General features: G+C 34.1%; 1 protein-coding gene across 5 annotated transcripts in view; it reads left to right on the top strand.

Annotated features, from left to right (window-relative positions):
* The window catches only part of LOC135212074 (uncharacterized), a 155,040-nt gene that overhangs the window by 70,133 nt on the left and 66,401 nt on the right, over window positions 1–18,506 (top strand). For 3 of the 5 annotated variants that reach the window (XM_064245427.1, XM_064245422.1, XM_064245428.1), the window contains exon 3: window positions 18,441–18,499. The exons of the other annotated variants lie outside the window; for them this stretch is intronic. The gene's annotated coding sequence lies outside the window, so the exon portion shown is untranslated. The remainder of the gene's footprint in view (window positions 1–18,440; window positions 18,500–18,506) is intronic. 5 annotated transcript variants of the gene reach the window in all.

Below are 18,506 nucleotides of genomic sequence, written 5' to 3' on the forward strand. Positions count from 1 at the left end.
TCACACGCTTTATCCTTCTTATATATATATATATATATATATACATATATATATATATATATATTATATATATATATAATATTACATACATACATACCTACATATATAATATATATATATATAATATATATATATATATATATATAGCAATATATATATATATATCATAATATAAATATATTAATGTATGTATATATATATATATATATATATATATATATATATATATATATATATATATATATAATATATATGTGTGTGTGTGTGTGTGTGTGTGTGTGTGTGTGTGTGGTGTGTGTGTGATTTGGCCCTTATACATACATGCCTTTTTTTTTTGGCTCATAAATAGTAACCCCTAAATATCACTAAATATTGCCTTCACGACACCTCGGGAATAACATAAACCCGAGGGATATTATATCTGATGAGTGCATCTGCTAAGTCAAGAATCAAGCTTGGACCTTTGGAGGAGACAGGTGACAGACGGTTGAATCGGGGCAGATTCACTTTCCAATTATAATTCCCCTTGGGCTTAGTTATTCCCATTGTATAGTGAATTTTATATAACGTTGAGATCTGGTATTTTGTATGTAGTATGTATGTATATATACCACATACATACATACATACATACACACACATATTTATATATTTTATAAATATATATTATAGTTTCATATTGTGTATTACCAGATATATGAGATAGCATTCGCTTGGTACACAATCGTGCATTATTGCATTCGCAAACAAAGCAATCCGAGAGTTCACTGTACTTTTACTTGAAATCTTATCTCTTCGTATCATAATCCAATATCGTAACCCCCACCGCTTTCTCTCTCTCACTTATGTTTTTAATCTTATAAGTTGCTTCTTACTGTTGCGTCAGTCTGCTGCTTCATCCTCGTTTTCTTCTGCGATTCGCTGATTTCAGTGACGTCTGTTTTATAATTGTTAGGTCGTTTGTTTCTGGACGGAGAAGGTGTTTACTACGGTAAGCATCTTCCATGACTTCATGAAGTATTATTTTACATACCTCATATGGTATAACTAAAAACGCATCATGTTTAGCAGAAGTTAGTGAAATATTCCCGAGTGATTCTTTTTCGGTAATCTAAGAACTGAAGAGACAGCGTTAAGCATTACAAAGCCCATTAGGTGAATGAACGACGTTCATAATTAACGAACCCACATTATTAGCTCGAGAGGTGTCCAACTGTTAATGATTTTGATTGCACTATTCACATCTTCCCCCCGCAGCCTAAGGGCATTCTGAAGGCACTTCAGGTTTCAGCAGTCAAATCTGTTTTACCTGCCCATCCCTCTGCCTCAGGTCATTCTTATGATTTGATACGATTGAGAGACGTAGTTCAGATTTGAGATTAATGGATGCGTCGGCTATTAAGGGTTCGCCTCGCATTCAATTTAGGAGCATTGGAGATTGGATGCCCCGAAATTTATTGATTAAGTTTTTTAGTTTCTTATAATGGCTGGAATTCCCTGCTTGATTTTGTGTGCTTTTTAGTCTCGAACGTTTCTCTTTCAAAAAGTGGCGATTTTGTGTCCATTGGCATAAGACCCTACCGTTTGAAACTATGGATTTTACTCGAAGGCTCATGACACGGCAACACAAAAATCTATGATCGAGCTCAGGACTGACCGATTTAAACGAAAAATAAATAATAACAGTTTACCTTCGAAGGCAGTAGATATACACTCTTTCTGAAATGTGTTAGAATGTGGAAACCGGGGAAAACGATATCTGGTAGAAAATTCCAAAGTTTGACAAGAGAGGATTAGCATAATTTTAGTCACTTATCAGGTGGATAATTTTGAAAAATAAAAATATGACATACATCGGCCTGAACACTACAGGGTTTGATTCGCCGTAGGAAAGTGCTGAATTAAACCGAAAGCACATAAATTGATTTAATGGAAGTATGCTACGATATATTATCGATGTGTTAGACAGATACACTGTATGATGTTAATGTTGTGCCGTTACTCAAGCTTCCAATGAATGATCACGATAACATCACGTGCTTACTATGTCATGTATGCATTGGGTGATGTAGGCTTCATCATTGCACATTTATTGTTAAATCTTATTGAATAATGATAAAGTTATGTGCAGTTGGTTTCAGATTTTATCTGTCGAAACTGTTTATGGCCGCATATAAAAGATAATTGAAAGCAGTTATATTATGAAATTACCCCGTTACGATACAATAGTTTTATGGCATAATCGTGTATCTTTACCGTTTTATAAAGGTATAATGTTTCTGGCTATTTCACTAAATTGAGAGAGAGAGAGAGAGAGAGAGAGAGAGAGAGAGAGAGAGTCTTTTTTTAAGTATTCATGTGCATTGTGGCCTCTCTCTCACAAAGCACAACATCGCTACAGCCCCTTTAGGCAATCGATGTAGGAGGAAAAAAGAGAGACAGTACTGCCGTGTGCTGCTTGATTGATGGGATTGCTTGATTGACGGCTTCACGACATATGAGGGTACGTCCATTTTTATCGATGTGTCTAGTTTACACATAAAGAGACTTGATATTTTTCCTCTTTTATTGTGAGGGTCTGTCCCTCCCCCACAAAAAAAAAAAAAAAAAAAAAAAGTATTTACTACACTCGCGGTCAGGCGTTCTATAAATATATGTTACTAGTCTTGTCTGTGCTCGATCAAGCAGCTTTAAATAAGGCGTGACATTGAGAGAGAGAGAGAGAGAGAGAGAGAGACTCGCGTTGATGGTTATATTCCAGATCTAGGAGTAATATTATTATTATAATAATAAAAATAATTGTAAACTCTTCCACGTGATTATCCGTTTATGTTATTTATAATTTACTCGAAAAAAATATTTTTCATTTTTAAAGATCCTGTTTGATCACCTGCACCACGAATGGTTTATCATTAAAAATTGTTCAGTCATGTATATCAGCTGAGCACCCAGCAATTGGTTGATCATGCTTGTCGTTGAAAGGTGATCATAGGAATTATTTGATCGCGTATTACTTTCATAGTTGATACGCAAGAATGAACCGATCATGATTTTCGTGAGGGGTCTTTGTACACATTTTAACTATGATAGCTCTTTACTATAAATTATTCAATCGGGGTTCAATGGATGGTTAGTTTTAGTTACGAAACCGTTCTTATCTTTAGTAATTCACCTTGAAAGTGCAGAGTAAATATTGATCATTATTATTATTATCATAATACTTTAGCTTGCCTCGATTTGAATATTTAATCTTAAAAAAGTGTCTGGTCTTGTTCTTGTTGAAAACGAATGCTATGTAAAACAGATTATCAGCTTAATGTTTTTTATGATTAACATCATAAGCGATCTTTGTGTACTCAAAAGCAATTATCCTCTTGGAGGATTCAGATGCACGGCTAGGTTTTCGAGGTCACTTATGCAGGTCATAAGTATACAGTTAAACAAAGAAAGCCAGTATAATATATATATATATATATATTATATATATATATATATATATATATACATATATATATATATATATATATATATATATATATATATATATATATAAGATAAAAGTCGAAAGGCCTTGGAGGAGGAAGGAAGGAGAAACGTTCCATATTTTCGTGAATCAGTTTTATACACACACACACACACACACACATATATATTTATATATATATATCATATATATTTTTATATATATATATTATAATATATATATATATTTTATATATTATTATATGATGTATGTATGTATATATATATTATATATAATATATATATATATGTAATATTATATATATATATCTATATATATATATGTATATATATATATATATATATATATATACTATATATATATATATATATATTTTATATATATACATATATATTATATATGTATATTTATATAATATAATATATATATATATTATATATATATTAATGTATCTACTATATATATATATATATATATCTAATAAAAGGAGCCCATAAAAACAAAAATGTAAAAAAACACCAAAATGTAGAGAGAAAAAGCACTATATTTCAGAGACTGCTGTCTCTCTCTTCAGGTATGGACAACAGAACTCGGCTATTTTCAACCATATAAATGAACATAACCATAGAATAAACTGGAATATGTCACGTGTAATTTTATAGCAGCAACTGCCGGTACAAGAGTCAAATGATGGAATCGGCCAAACCAAAAAAAAAAAAAAAATTAACAAAAGAGAAGCAGGTAATGAACATCTCAAAAGGGGCGTGGATCTCAGATGTCGTCGAACGAAGTGTTCATTCAACCAACGCTTAAGAAGATTAAAGGAAGATATCAGGGGGGGTGACCTAAATTGCCGGTTACTTTGTGGACGGATCGCTTGGTTATTAAATACTACCTTTTCTGTAAACCTTTCATATACCTGAAGAGAGAGACAGCAGTCTCTGAAATATAGTACTTTTCTCTCTACATTTTGGTGTTTTTATGGGCTCCTTTTATTAGATGGAATTCTGTTGCTACAGAACATTTTTACCCGTCATATAATATATATAATATATATAGTATCTATATATATATATATATATGAGATATATATAATATTATTATAATATATTATATATATGTGTGTGTGTGTGTGTGTGTGTGTGTGTGTGTGTGTAAAAGTAAATTATGTATGTATGTTATTCATAACAACGGACGTTTTCTGACGTAAGAATAGACGCGTGGCGAAATATGTTCCAAAAGGTCCGGTGTATAAACGCGGAGACTAAAATTTATGCAACTTGGGAAATGGCGATTTCTCTTCAGATTGGTGAAAACGAAAATACATAAATAAGTAAAACCGTAAGAATGAAACGCACCAGCCACATTTGTATTGTCAGGGATAACGGATCGGCCGGTTTCTGGGATGTTATGGAATTTTTGTTTCCTTTTGGTTTCCATAAAAGATGAGATAAATGGGAATTCAAATAAACTAGACAAAATACACAAGACAATGCAGGTTTGCATGTCGGCTTTGTTGAATCGCCGGACAAAATTTAAAAGGTGTGAAATCTAAAATGGCACGATTGCATTGTATCATTTTCAAAGTGCGATGGTTTCTGAATATTTGAAGAGTAATTCGTAAAAGTAAAATGTTTTTCATTCATGTGATCAGTGGTCGTTATTTTGCATTTAAGGAAATAACCGCACATGTTTAGAGTAAGGAGTTTGTGTAATTTTCACATGAAGAGATTCAATTATGTGGAAGGTTCGTTGACAAATGAAAGATTCTTTATAAGGCGGTGGGGGGGCAAGGGGGAGCGGGGTTCCATCTGAAATTTTAAGAGATTTTGAATACTGATTGTGATTGTTTTCGAAAATTAGTAACTTTCTCTATGCGGGTTTGTAGTTAAAATTGGGGGCATATCTTGATTACAAGCTTTGGAAAATAAAAAAAAACAATCGCAACCAGGGAATCTCAATTTTGTTCTTTGGAAGCAACGATATCCGAATATTGATTTGCAATGCGGCTGTAGCAGTTATGTCTAAAGTAAAATTTGGACTCAAACAGGATACTGCGAGTTGGCCAAGTATTGCACATCACTTGATGATTAGTTATGAAATTAATAATCTTCAAATTCTTCCACGTGATAATTGCTTATCTACTCGTACAAGTGCGCAAGTATCAAGCATTTCTGGAGAAACTGGTGTTCTTCAGGGCGTCTTCTTTGGTATGACCGTGACGAGTAACTGTTTGAATCCACTCGTTTGCAGGGCAGCTGTGGTGGTGCCATAATCACTGTTTAAAACCGTGGGGATAGCAATTACCTCATAAAGCCTAAAATTTCCTTCACATTTCAGCTATTCAACTTTGCACGGAAAAGATGTACAATTATTTATTTTGTTGATCTCTTATAATTATTTTTAGGTTGATTTTAGTTTCATCTGGGGGATTTGAATTTTGTTCTTTGTGTAATATTAGTGTAGGGAAAATAGGATATATATATATATATCCTATATATATATATATCCACTGATAGGCAGATAGGCATTCATTCAAGTATTGTCATTAAAATTAAAGGGGATTGTCTCTGTACGGGATGGCGTTAAATTTCGGTATTTGCAGCATCTGGCCATGAAAGTGAGTTTCTTTGTCTATTTCCTGTTCGGATAGTCTTGTACTGATAAGCTTATCCGAAAATCAACACTGTAGCCATTAAACGCACGCGCGCGCACACACACCTATATATATATATGTGTGTGTGTGTGTGTGTTCTACATCCACGGTAGAAGGCGTGTGAAACTGAGGACTTTGAACAAGTACTTTCGTAGTTTATTTCTACATTCTCAAGTTCACATTGAATCAAGGAGAGATTAGCAGTCTTATTTATACAAAGAGAGGGCGGCGTTAATCTTAGCAGAATGTTCTTTGAGCAAAAAAGACATGGAAAGATAGACCAAGAGCTAATCCAGGGTGGAGATTTATATTCCTCGTTGATTCATTGTGAACTTGAGAATGTAGAAATAAACTACGCAAGTACTTGTTCATTCAGAGTCCTCAGTTTATAAATGGTTGGGTTACGAAGTGACTCAACACTCGAAAATACAACCAACGGTTGTATTTTCCGATAGGTTTTGAATACTTACACAAGAAATTGCCAGTATGACTGTATTTCAGAATTGTAGATTAAGGATAAAATGCAACAAAGCAGCTGAACCGCACTTGCCTTTTAACGCGCTACTTTCTTCCTGTATCTGGGGTGCTTGACGGAGACGTACCTTAATAGCCCAAGTAATTGTCTCGTTAGATTCGCTTTTAAGGTAGTGTGTTTGTGTGTGTGTGAGTGTGTGTGCGTGTGTGTGTAAATGAGATATACTAATCATTTAATATTTATGAATTTCGTTCAGAAGACGCTTATGCATAGAACCTACGCTTTCCCATCCACTATCAATCTTTTAACGTAATTTTAATAAAGGAACTTTCGAACAGTTCCTTGTTTTATAGTGAAAATTGGCCTTACATAAAACGTCTGAGATCATTGCAAATGTCACATGTATCCAATTAAGTGACAGCTACTCTGTTTGTGAACTAACTATAGTCTGTAGTCATAGATAACGTCATTTAGTGACTGACGTTTATATTTTCAGTCACATATTTGCCATATTTATATCTACGACATTATCATGTATTTTTTCCCCTGTAATTTTGCCTATTCACTTTCCAAATTCCTTCTCCTTTGTTTTCCCATCGCATCTGGCATTCACCCATTCACTAATTACCGAGGGACTTCCGGTAAAGTCTAGTCCCTTATTCAGTGTCAAGATTAAAATAAATAAATAAATAAATAAACGTAATACTACTAGTCTGGAGCTTAATTTCGTTCACTCCATTGATGGCTTTAATTACAAGTACAGGTGTATTATGCAATGGACTTAATTCTAGGTTTTAAATGAACAGGAATGCTATTAGGAGATGACTGAGTAAGGTGATGTTACGGAATTATGAGGATGTCGACAGCGATTTGTAAGATTTTTTTCCCCTTCGTTGCTATTTTTCTCCGCTGCCTTCGTCGTCGTCGTCGACCGTCGTCGACGAGATAGGGTTTATTGTCCTGGAGTGAGCTCGAGTGTTCACCCCATCTGGGCTCGACCTTTGTCGAGTGATCAAGGGCGAAGCAATCGTGTTCAGGGCGCTGACCCCCATCCTCTCTCTGTCTCTCTCTTTCTCTCACATTTCTTCGTATTTTTTCTCTCATATTTCTCTTATTTCTCTCTCTCTCTCTCTCTCTCTCTCTCTCTCTCTCTCATATTTCTTCGTTTTTTGAATTTTCTTTGGTTTACCCATAGGCGTGTTGCTGGTTCCTATCCGGTTTGTTGCTGCCTCTATTTATTTTTCTGAAGTACTTACTCGCTACGGTAGTTGGGTTTCCAGGAAATGCAATTTTGCGCTCTGGCATCTCAAAGAATTTTTGTCTCTCTTTCAGTGATCCTCCGTTGTTTGTGACATAATTTAATGAGTATTCTCTTTTTCCGGTGACGTAATGACTTCTGTCGTTTTTGGCATATTCACCAAGACGTCCTATTATTTTGCAGTTTTTTCTATTGTTTATTATTTTCTATACGTGCCTACTATATTTTTCTATGTATGCTTAGTTCTTTTAAAGTTAAATCGATTTATTTAATTTCTTCTCTTTTCCCAAGTCAATAGGTTTTGCCCTATGATGTTTTTATTTTCGTTAATTTCGGTGTTTTGTAGAGGAAAATTTACACAAATATATATATATGTGTATGTATGTGTGTGTGTAAAAGCATACGTATTTGAAGAATAAGACAAAGATGAATCAAGAACAGAGTTAACGTTAACATGAACAATGAATAAAAATAAATAAAAGAATAATTTGTAAATTTACATAAAAAAGAAATAGTTATGAGAATATTTCGTGTGATATTTTGCTTTTATAATATAAAAGCAAGGACTGTATGTTAGTTAAGTGAATCGCACGGAGGCGTTAATGAAGTTTAGTGCCCCGTAACTTGGGAACATAGCGGTCATAGCAGGCTAGACCTCTTTGTCTAATAACGTCTCGTCATGTACTTGAGGGGGAGTGGCTTCGGGTCTCTCTCTCTCTCTCTCTCTCTCTCTCTCTCTCTCTCTCTCTCTCTCTCTCTCTGGATGTCTTCTTAGTAGTTGGGCCTTGGGATTATTTTACTCGGTAATATGCCGTGAAATTTCATTCCTTAAGAGAATTAACGTACGATTCGTTGAGAAGAGTAAGTTAATTTACGAATTTTATTCGTTATTTGTAGTATTTTCCTTGTGATAGTATTACTATTTTTTTTAAACTGACAGTGATCTCCTTAGCCATGCATGTCTTTTAGAGTTGTCTTTTATTTCGTACCGCGGTGCTGAAGTAGTATTCTCTCTCTCTCTCTCTCTCTCTCTCTCTCTCTCTCTCTCTCTCGTACACACACACACACACACACACACACATATATATATATATATATATATATATATATATATATATATATATATATGTGTGTGTGTGTGTGTGTGTGTGTTATTCAGAAAAGAGAACTTGTAGTTAGTCGGCTGGCGTGGGTCTCAAAAAGGGTACAGAATCTTAATCCTACATACCCATTTCAATTTCCATTTAGGTGTACACACATATGCCCAAAGACGTATTTGCAAGTAGAACGTAAGAGTATATTTTTTTCATGAAGTCTTTAGTACCATTCAGTTAAAGACCTCAGTTTCTTAAATACATTTAAGCCCTTAAGACGTCTGTCGTCACTCGTTTTTCCTTATTCACGAGATGTTATCATTAATTGGTTATGCTTGTGCCGGCAGGTGTTTTACTTGTTCAGTTTGCATCACCTTTTTTTTTCCTGTTTTAAGATTGGGTCTTTTTTTCAATCGTAAGTCTCAGCAGTCTTGTATTAGTCACGAATTCATTTTTACTCTTAACAAGAGACATTCTGCTGAAGCAAAACGGTTTACATACTTAATACTTCCTAATCATTATGTGTTTTTACATTCTTATTTTAAACATTTATAACCCGTCGGCCCTTAGGCACACGCCAAACGACTGTCGCACAACCCTCATTTTCCAATAGCCATAAATAGTCAAAACCACTTGTTCATAATTATCTGTAGATGTCAGTTATAGTCGACAGCTGCCCCGCATGCATTAAAGATGCTGTTGCCATTGGCATTTATCTTATTTATTCAGACTCACGCCTGTTATATGAAGCAGGCAGGCATTCACTCGTCCTATCGTCCTTGCTAATCGTCTCGAGTTTTTCGTTATTACTTTGTCCTTTAACGGTCTTATTTTGTACATGCGTTGGTTGCCTCATTTACCTTGTGCAAACGCTTGAATAGGCTCTAGGCATACTTGAAGCCTACGGGGTATCATAAACAGCGTGCAGTATCTCGGGGCATTCCACTGAGGGGTTAGAGATGTGTATTTCTGGTGACAATAGTTCACTCTCGACGTGGTTCGGAAGTCACGGAAAGCCGTAAGTCCCGTTGCTGAATAACCACTAGTTCCATGCAACGTAAAAACACCATGCAAACAAACAATCTCAGTACATCACTTGGTAATAATAATAATAATAATAGAAAAAGAGACATGATTCAGTAGCAAAAGCCCTCCACTGGGAGCCTGTGCAAGAAACACCAGATAGCTTACCTTGCAGTAACAAGTGGTACGAACACCAACCTGCGGGAGTGATAGGAAACGATCAGGGAAAGATCCTCTGGGACTTTGGTATCAGAACAGATAGGATGATACGTGCAAATAGACCAGACGTGACGTGGACTGACAAAACCAAGAAAAAAGTATCACTCATCGATGTCCAATACCATGGGACACCAGAGTAGATGAGAAAGAAAAAGGGGAAATTTATAAGTATCAAAATCTGAAAATAGAAATAAGAAGGATATGGGATATTCTAGTGGAAATTGTACCCATAATCATAGGCACGAGCCCAAGATCCCTGAAAAGGAACCCTGGAAAAATTCACGCAGAAGAGTGTGCTCCTGGAAACAGCGTACATAGTAAGAAAAGTGATGGATTCCTAAGGGGCCAGGATGCAACCCGGAACCCCACACTATAAAACCACCCAGTCGAATAGGATGACTGTGATAGACAAAAAAAAAAAATAATAATAAATAATCGTATTAATATGAGAATTTTTCTTTAATATAACCTAAAAACACCCAATTACATTAAGTTCATTGACACCTGATGGTTTGACTATCATTTCCCAGTAACCTCCAACTCTCATATGAAAGGGCCCAATTGACTCTTTACCACAATTCTTTTCGTTCGTGTATGTTTGAGCTGAAAACCTTCGACGAATATATTTTTCATCTATTTGCTATCGAGTTTCTCTGTCGGAAGAGCCTTGAGACACATTTTCTGTTAACCTTCCTTAATCCCCCCTCACCACTCACTATCCTCCTTTCCTAGCACTTCAGAGTTTCCCAAAGGTTCAACTTGTGGATTAATGATAAGGAATTGTCACTGATATAAATGTAAACACAATATGTATGTTATACATAATATATGTATTTACATTTATATAAGGTGCATTTAGCGTAAAATTATCAAAACGCATACACATATGTACGTATACACTACACACTTAACTATATATATATATATATATATATATATATATATATATATATATATATATATATATATATATATATGCTTAAAAATCAGTAGATGCACGTGACTTCATAAATAAGCGAATACCACGGGAAATGATAGACAGGAATCCAAGCGCTTTCGTCTTTATTCAGACATCGTCAAGGAGCTACTGAAGTACAATCGGAGAGGAAGGCCTCAGGTACAAACAAGATCAGGAATACCAGATGGTTAATTATCAAAAGGGTAAAAAATTAAAAGGGATAATCCAGGTTATCGGATATCACACGGTCACAAACTTAAACAGATTCTGACCCTAACCGAAATTACAAAGTATCTTTACAGTCCAAAAACATGTAAAAACTGAATATATTAATTTTGTTGCTTATATTTATCTACAACTTTTTTCATTATGAAAGCAATCAAGTTTAAATAAAACCAAGACTTAAATTTAGAACATTTCTATTATTTGACTTGATAAAACAAGATTCAATGATATTCCTTTTAACTGTGTCATTACATGGGACTAAGGCTCTTGCTTGACTCCAGTTAATAGGATGGTCTAAATCTCTCATGTACAAATAATGCATTCGATATTTGCCCAGTTCTCACAGAATATTGATGTTGCTTAAGACGCTGTGAAAGAGATTTGCCAGTCTGTCCGTATAGATTTTATCACACTTTTTGCAAGGAATTTCATATATGCAGCCTGGAAGATCTTTTAGGAGAATTTTTGATTACTAAACTCTTGACATTAATATTACTGAAAACAACATTTATGTTAAAAAGCTTTAAAATTCTAGGTAATATCTAAAAACTTTCATCATAAGGTAATTTTAGAATGTTATGCTTACTAAATTCAAGTTTGTCATTAGTTGAATAAAATGTTTTTCTAGCTCTTTCCATGCCACATCTACAAAAGTCCTTGGGTATTTAAGTTTCAATGCAATATCATAAAATAGTTTTAATTTCAGCGTCAATAAACTGCGGGCTACAGACACGTAAAGCCCTTAGGAACATCCCAGAAAAACAGAGAATTTAACATTTTGATGTGATTGGAGTAGTAATGACAAAGAGGCAATATTAGTTGATTTTCGAAAGACTGAAAAGGTGAAATTTCTATCATTTCTATGGACAGTTACATCAAGAAAATTCAAATTACAATTGAATCAAAACCTATGCCCTGATGATATCATATTTGTCTATTGTGTATGGTGCTATGAGTAAACCTTCCCCCCTAATGTACCCGTGAGATTTTCTCCAGGCTTTTAAGAAAATTAAAGAAGACGAAACAGTTGAGGTGACAAAAGCAGATAAATCTAATGCAGTGGTAATTATGAATAAAAGTGACTATATAAGTAAAATAATGACATTGCTAAATGACACTGATACTTATACGAAACTGAGGTCTGACCCTATACAGACAGTTAACTCCCCATTTTAATAAACAAATTAAATCCATTTTGAAGGGCTTGGACCATTTAATTAAACAGTTTACACCGCAATGCGCCTCCCTACCTTACATGTATGGTTTAGTCAAAACACATAAAATCATAACCCTATCAGACCAATCATTAGTTCAGTGGGCTCAGTTTCGTATAATTTATCTAAATGGCTTGTAAAAATTCTTACTCCTTTGGTAGGAAATATTTCTAACAACCCGAATGTTAAAACAATGTTGATTTTATAAACAAATTGAATAGTTTTAAATTTGAATTATGATTTTAATATGGTTAGTTTTGATGTTGTCTCTTTATTTACAAAAAGTGCCTGTAGATGACTTACTTGAATATTTGGAAGAGGAATTAGAGCGTCATGACATTCCCTTAAGTGTAGAAAATCTCATTAGATCTCATAAGGTTTTATGTATCCAAAGATAGTAAATTTTGTTTCAATGGGGAATTTTTTGTACAAAAGTTTGGCATGGCCATGGGTAATCCCTTATCTCCTGTCCTTAGCAATATTTACATGGAATTTTTTGAGACAAAACGTCTTACCAAGAATTTTGCCCCAAAAAGTTATTTGGTTTAGATACGTGGATGATATATTCTGTATTTGGCCAGTTTTCACGAAAACCTCCAGGAATTCCCCTTAATAATCTCAATAATTTAGTCCCCTTCTATAAAATTTCTGTAGAGGAAGAAAGAAATTGTTTAATTTGAATTTTCTTGATGTAACTGTCCATAGAAATGATAGAAATTTCACCTTTTCAGTCTTTCGAAATCAACTAATATTGCCTCTTTTGTTCATTACTACTCAATCACCATCAAAATGTTAAATTCTCTGTTTTTTCTGGGATGTTCCTAAGGGCTTTACGTGTCTGTAGCCCGCAGTTTTATTGACGCTGAAATTAAAACTATTTATGATATTGCATTGAAACTTAAATACCCAAGGACTTTTGTAGATGTGGCATGGAAAAGAGCTAGAAAAAACATTTTATTCAACTAATGACAAACTTGAAGTTTAGTAAGCATAACATTCTAAAATTACCTTATGAATGAAAGGTTTTTAGATATTCCTAGAATTTTAAAGCTTTTTAACATAAATGTTGTTTTCAGTAATATTAATGTCAAGAGTTTAGTAATCAAAATTCTCCTAAAGATCTTCCAGGCTGCATATATGAAATTCCTTGCAAAAAGTGTGATAAAATCTATTACGGACAGACTGCGCAAATCTCTTTCACAGCGTCTTAAGCAACATCAATATTTCTGTGAGAACTGGGCAAATATCGAATGCATTATTTGTACATATGAGAGATTTAGACCATCCTATTAACTGGAGTCAAGCAAGAGCCTTATTGTCCCATGTAATGACACAGTTAAAAGGAATATCATTGAATCTTGTTTTTTATATCAAGTCAAATAATAGAAATGTTCTAAATTTAAGTCTTGGTTTATTTAAACTTGATGCTTTCATAATGAAAAAGTTGTAGATAAATATAAGCAACAAAATTAATATATTCAGTTTTACATGTTTTTGGACTGTAAAGATACTTTGTAATTTCGGTTAGGGTCAGAATCTGTTTAAGTTTGTGACCGTGTGATATCCGATAATCCTGGATTATCCCTTTTAATTTTTACCCTTTTGATAATTAACCATCTGGTATTCCTGATCTTGTTTGTACCTGAGCCTTCCTCTCCGATTGTACTTCAGTAGCTCCTTGACGATGTCTGAATAAAGACGAAAGCGCTTGGATTCCTGTCCTATCATTTCCCGTGGTATTCGCTTATATATATATATATATAATATATATATATATATATATATATATATATATATATATATATATATATATGTGTGTGGTGTGCATTCGTTTTATCAAATAGTCTTTGTGTGAGTGCTTTACATTTATAGAGAGTGAGTGGGAAAAAGATCCAGGCCCTTGACTCCTACAGGTGACCTTTGGTAACTCCATTCTAGTTTGACAAATTATTGTAGATAAAGGACGAGTGTTTCCATCATTCAAAAGCAATAAAAATAGCTAGTGACTGAATATGTATGAGGTCGAGCAGTGCCTTGTAACATTTAAAGCGTATGGCAAAGTTGCACGAAAACAAAGTTACTTCAATAAAAGTGTTAATAATCAAGGTTAATAAGGTTAATTAAGTTGAGTAAAGTTAACATTGTTGAAAAGCAAAAGCTTAAAAATCAGTATAATAAGGCTTCATGAAAAATGTTTTTGGCTAATTAATATACTCTAGTATACGACTTAATAACATTTGTAAAGAATTGTCTCCGATTTGTGACTTCAAACATTACTGCATTTTCATTAAACTGAGAGTCTAACAATGGCGTCGTTATACTTTAAAATTATGGAGCCAGTTAAACACACTAATCAACTTATAATATTCCTTAGATCCAAAGTTTGGGTAATAAATAATTAAATTATAAACGCTGAATTAATCCAGGGTAGAAAGGAGAATTCTCAAAGTTCAATTTAATCGTCATTATCGACACCGTTAGTTTTATTGTTAAAATTAATAATTTATGAGCCATGATCTGTCAATATCAGGTGTTACATGGGAAGTACTCGTGAGCCACAGTTGCATAGTCGGTTTAAGACTTTATATTAGTGGTACAACTGTTGGCCCTGAATGTTATATTACTGTATGCATATAATGCAACCTAAGGCAGTGACATATTCATCATTACCTCTAGTGTTGTGTGATGCAGAGGACCTCTTTGAAATTCCACCATTCGTGTCTTTCCAACGCATTGGCTTATATCAGTGGTTCTTAACCAGGGGGTGCGAGGATGCCTGTGAATAATTCAAGCAAAATATATTTTTATATACACGTTATATTTTCCTGAAAAAAAAACTTTTTGCTTCAGAAGTGTTCAGAGATAATGTAATTTCATTTTTATTAATATGTACTCTGGATTTTTGCCATGAAAAAATGTAAGCTATATGAATGAAGAAAAAAAAACCTGGTTTTGTTATTAATACACATCACATCAACTTTGTGTGGGTGTGTGTGTGTGTGTGTGTGTGTGTATTTCAGCAATCGGGGAGTGCGAGAACTGACTGCTGATTTGAAAGGGGTGCATAAACTGAAAAAGGTTAAGAACCACTGTCTTATAAGAACCTCCAGGTATTTCTAGCCTCTCTCCTCATAGCTCCCATCCAAATAGATCTTAATCTTCCTACTCTTCCGGTGCCCACAGGAGCCCAGCTGATATGACCAAATAATCTCCTTAGGGTTATGCAAAGGATATGTCCAAACTACTTTCATATCCTTTTCATCATCATCTTATATCAAGTAGAACTTGCGTGATTTCTCTAGTAATGTCATTTCTGATTTCCCTTGTAATATAATTTCTAACTGTCGTTCCATCGGACCTCTGATATTCTTCAAGCTTTATTATCTTAAAGAAAATTTTTTAAAATTCACTTGTATTATCATAACATGATTCATGTCAGCATAGCAATCCAGATCATAGTAGCTCATATGATGTACATATAATCTTGCTTGTGTATGCAATTAAATTCTGTATGATTTCCAAACCTTATTCAGTCTACTCACTTTCTGAGTTTAGCCTTTCACTAAATTCAATTCAAGAAAACTTGTATTGGATATATTGGTGCTAAATATTTGAAAGAATAAACCTTATTGACCATTTCTCCATTTGATCCCTTTGCGCATACTCTGCCCTTATTGCTTTCGTTTCTCTTAGCTGTATTTGAGTCCCATCTCTAAATACATGATGCATTCTATGAAGGAAGCTTTGTAAATGTTATGGTGTTTTGTTGATTAAAACTACATCATCTCCACATTCCAAGACTTGTTACTTTATTCCAAACCGTTTCTTTCATCTCCTGCTACTTTTTTCACGATAAAACCTATGAGAAAGGCAAACAGAAAAGGCAAAATAACATTTTACCTTTAGCAGGACATGAAAATGCAAGCCAGCAAAACGAAGGTTCTTATTTTATTTATTATTATTATACCTCTGACATTCTATGCACTAACTAGCGATACTAAATGTTTGACAAAACTAGGTGTTACCTTAGGCTTCAAGTTTAGATATTTCTTCTTCTTCTTCTTCTTCTTCTTCTTCTTCTTCTTCTTCAGCATTAGAGATTGACATCTAATGCTGCCTGCAAGATAGGTGTTCATGAGGTCTCTTACGTCTATCTCCATAGTTGAAATATCGTTTCTTTGAACTGTTTTAGCATCTCGGGATCGTCTTTAGAGATTTTTTTTTTTTAACTTTTGTGTCAACGGTCATCGTAAATACTATATAGAAGCTTTATCCTGATGGAAACTTGTGCATTTGTGCATGCTACTAAGTAGTAGTCATTCTGGCAGTCTAATAAATTATGCATGAGGTCTTAAGTGAGAGGATGCAATGTTTTGATATGCGTGACCCTTTCGTTTAATCATTCTTATTTTATGTATTTTTTTTTTCATAATATTTCCCTAGAATTTCTCTCTTAATATAGTGGCTTCCATTTCAATACTACTTGCTTAGCAAACTACCACTTAGTTAGCTGAACACTACTGTATGTCCATTACGAATGATAATTTCATGTTTTCTATACTATTTATACAGTAACAGATGCAGCAACTGTTGACCAACAAAGATGTCTTCGGAACCGGTTTTCATATTCTAGTGTCTAGCGCTTTCAAGATTCTTTTGTTCTGTTTGTGGTCATCTTGGGGCGGCTGAATGCCAAAGGACTCATGGCAACAACAACAACAACAACAATAATAAAGGTCAACGGGTTGAGAACCTGTAAACTGGTACCCCCTTCTCCGCTCTGTATGTATATATATATATATATATATATATATATATATATATATATATATATATATATATATATATATATATATATATATGCGCGTGTATGTACTGTGGGTCAGTAAAAACGAAATATATACAGGGCTTATATGATATATATATATATATATATATATATATATATATATATAATATATATATATATATATATATATATATATATATATATATATATATATGAACAGACCTGTCTGTTCTTTGCGTTCGTTTCAAACCGAACAATTAATGTAAAAGAGAGCAATAAGAATTCTCGCTGCTCATAGCTTTTCTCGAAACGAAGAGGAGTGCAGCAGCTCCTGGATTCGCGGAAAGAGGTAAGGGATTCGCGGAAAGAAGTAAGTTCTAGGGTAAACCCGAGACAATCGAGGATTGTCCCGTCGGCCTGTGCTCTAGAGCGAAGGAACAAGCAACTACAAAATATGCGGGAAGTACAGGTGCAGCAGCAGAAGCAGCACGTCTGTCCAGCCGGCCCGGCCAATTGTAGGAAAATTTATATTTCTAATGATAGATTTTCTTTCCCAGTGTTTTCTTCCTAGATTTAATGCGAAGGCCACAGTCTTGAACAATGTAATGTCATTGCCTAATATTGAGTCATATAAAAAGGAAGGAAAACTGAAAAAAATTTAATTCTTACTTCGAAGCAATACGTTGAGCAAAAATTGAATAACTATTTAATATGAAGTTCGTTTAGCGCAACTCTGTGAAGTTCATTGTGCGCATCGTGACTGCATACATAATTAAGCAGGACGAATGATTCTTACAGCTATATTGTAAAGTTAATTTTTATATGATTTTTGTAACTATTATGACAAGGGCTTTATGAAACTCCAACACTTTTCGACTTATGGGTTTTCAAGCTTTGATGTTTTGTGTCTGGAGAGAGAGAGAGAGAGAGAGAGAGAGAGAGAGAGAGAGAGAGAGATAACTAGTTTTCTGAATCGCATATCTATTATTTAGCGTGTCATTTCTTTTGTTCACTTCCTAATTAATGGCCCTTTTTTTTATTACAGGTAAGCTTACCTTTCCACACTAACGCTCGGGGACACTGAGGAGCTGGTGCGATGGTCAGGTAAGGA

The sequence above is a fragment of the Macrobrachium nipponense genome, chromosome 40, assembly GCF_015104395.2.
Source record: "Macrobrachium nipponense isolate FS-2020 chromosome 40, ASM1510439v2, whole genome shotgun sequence".
Classification (NCBI taxonomy): Eukaryota; Metazoa; Arthropoda; class Malacostraca; order Decapoda; family Palaemonidae; genus Macrobrachium; species Macrobrachium nipponense.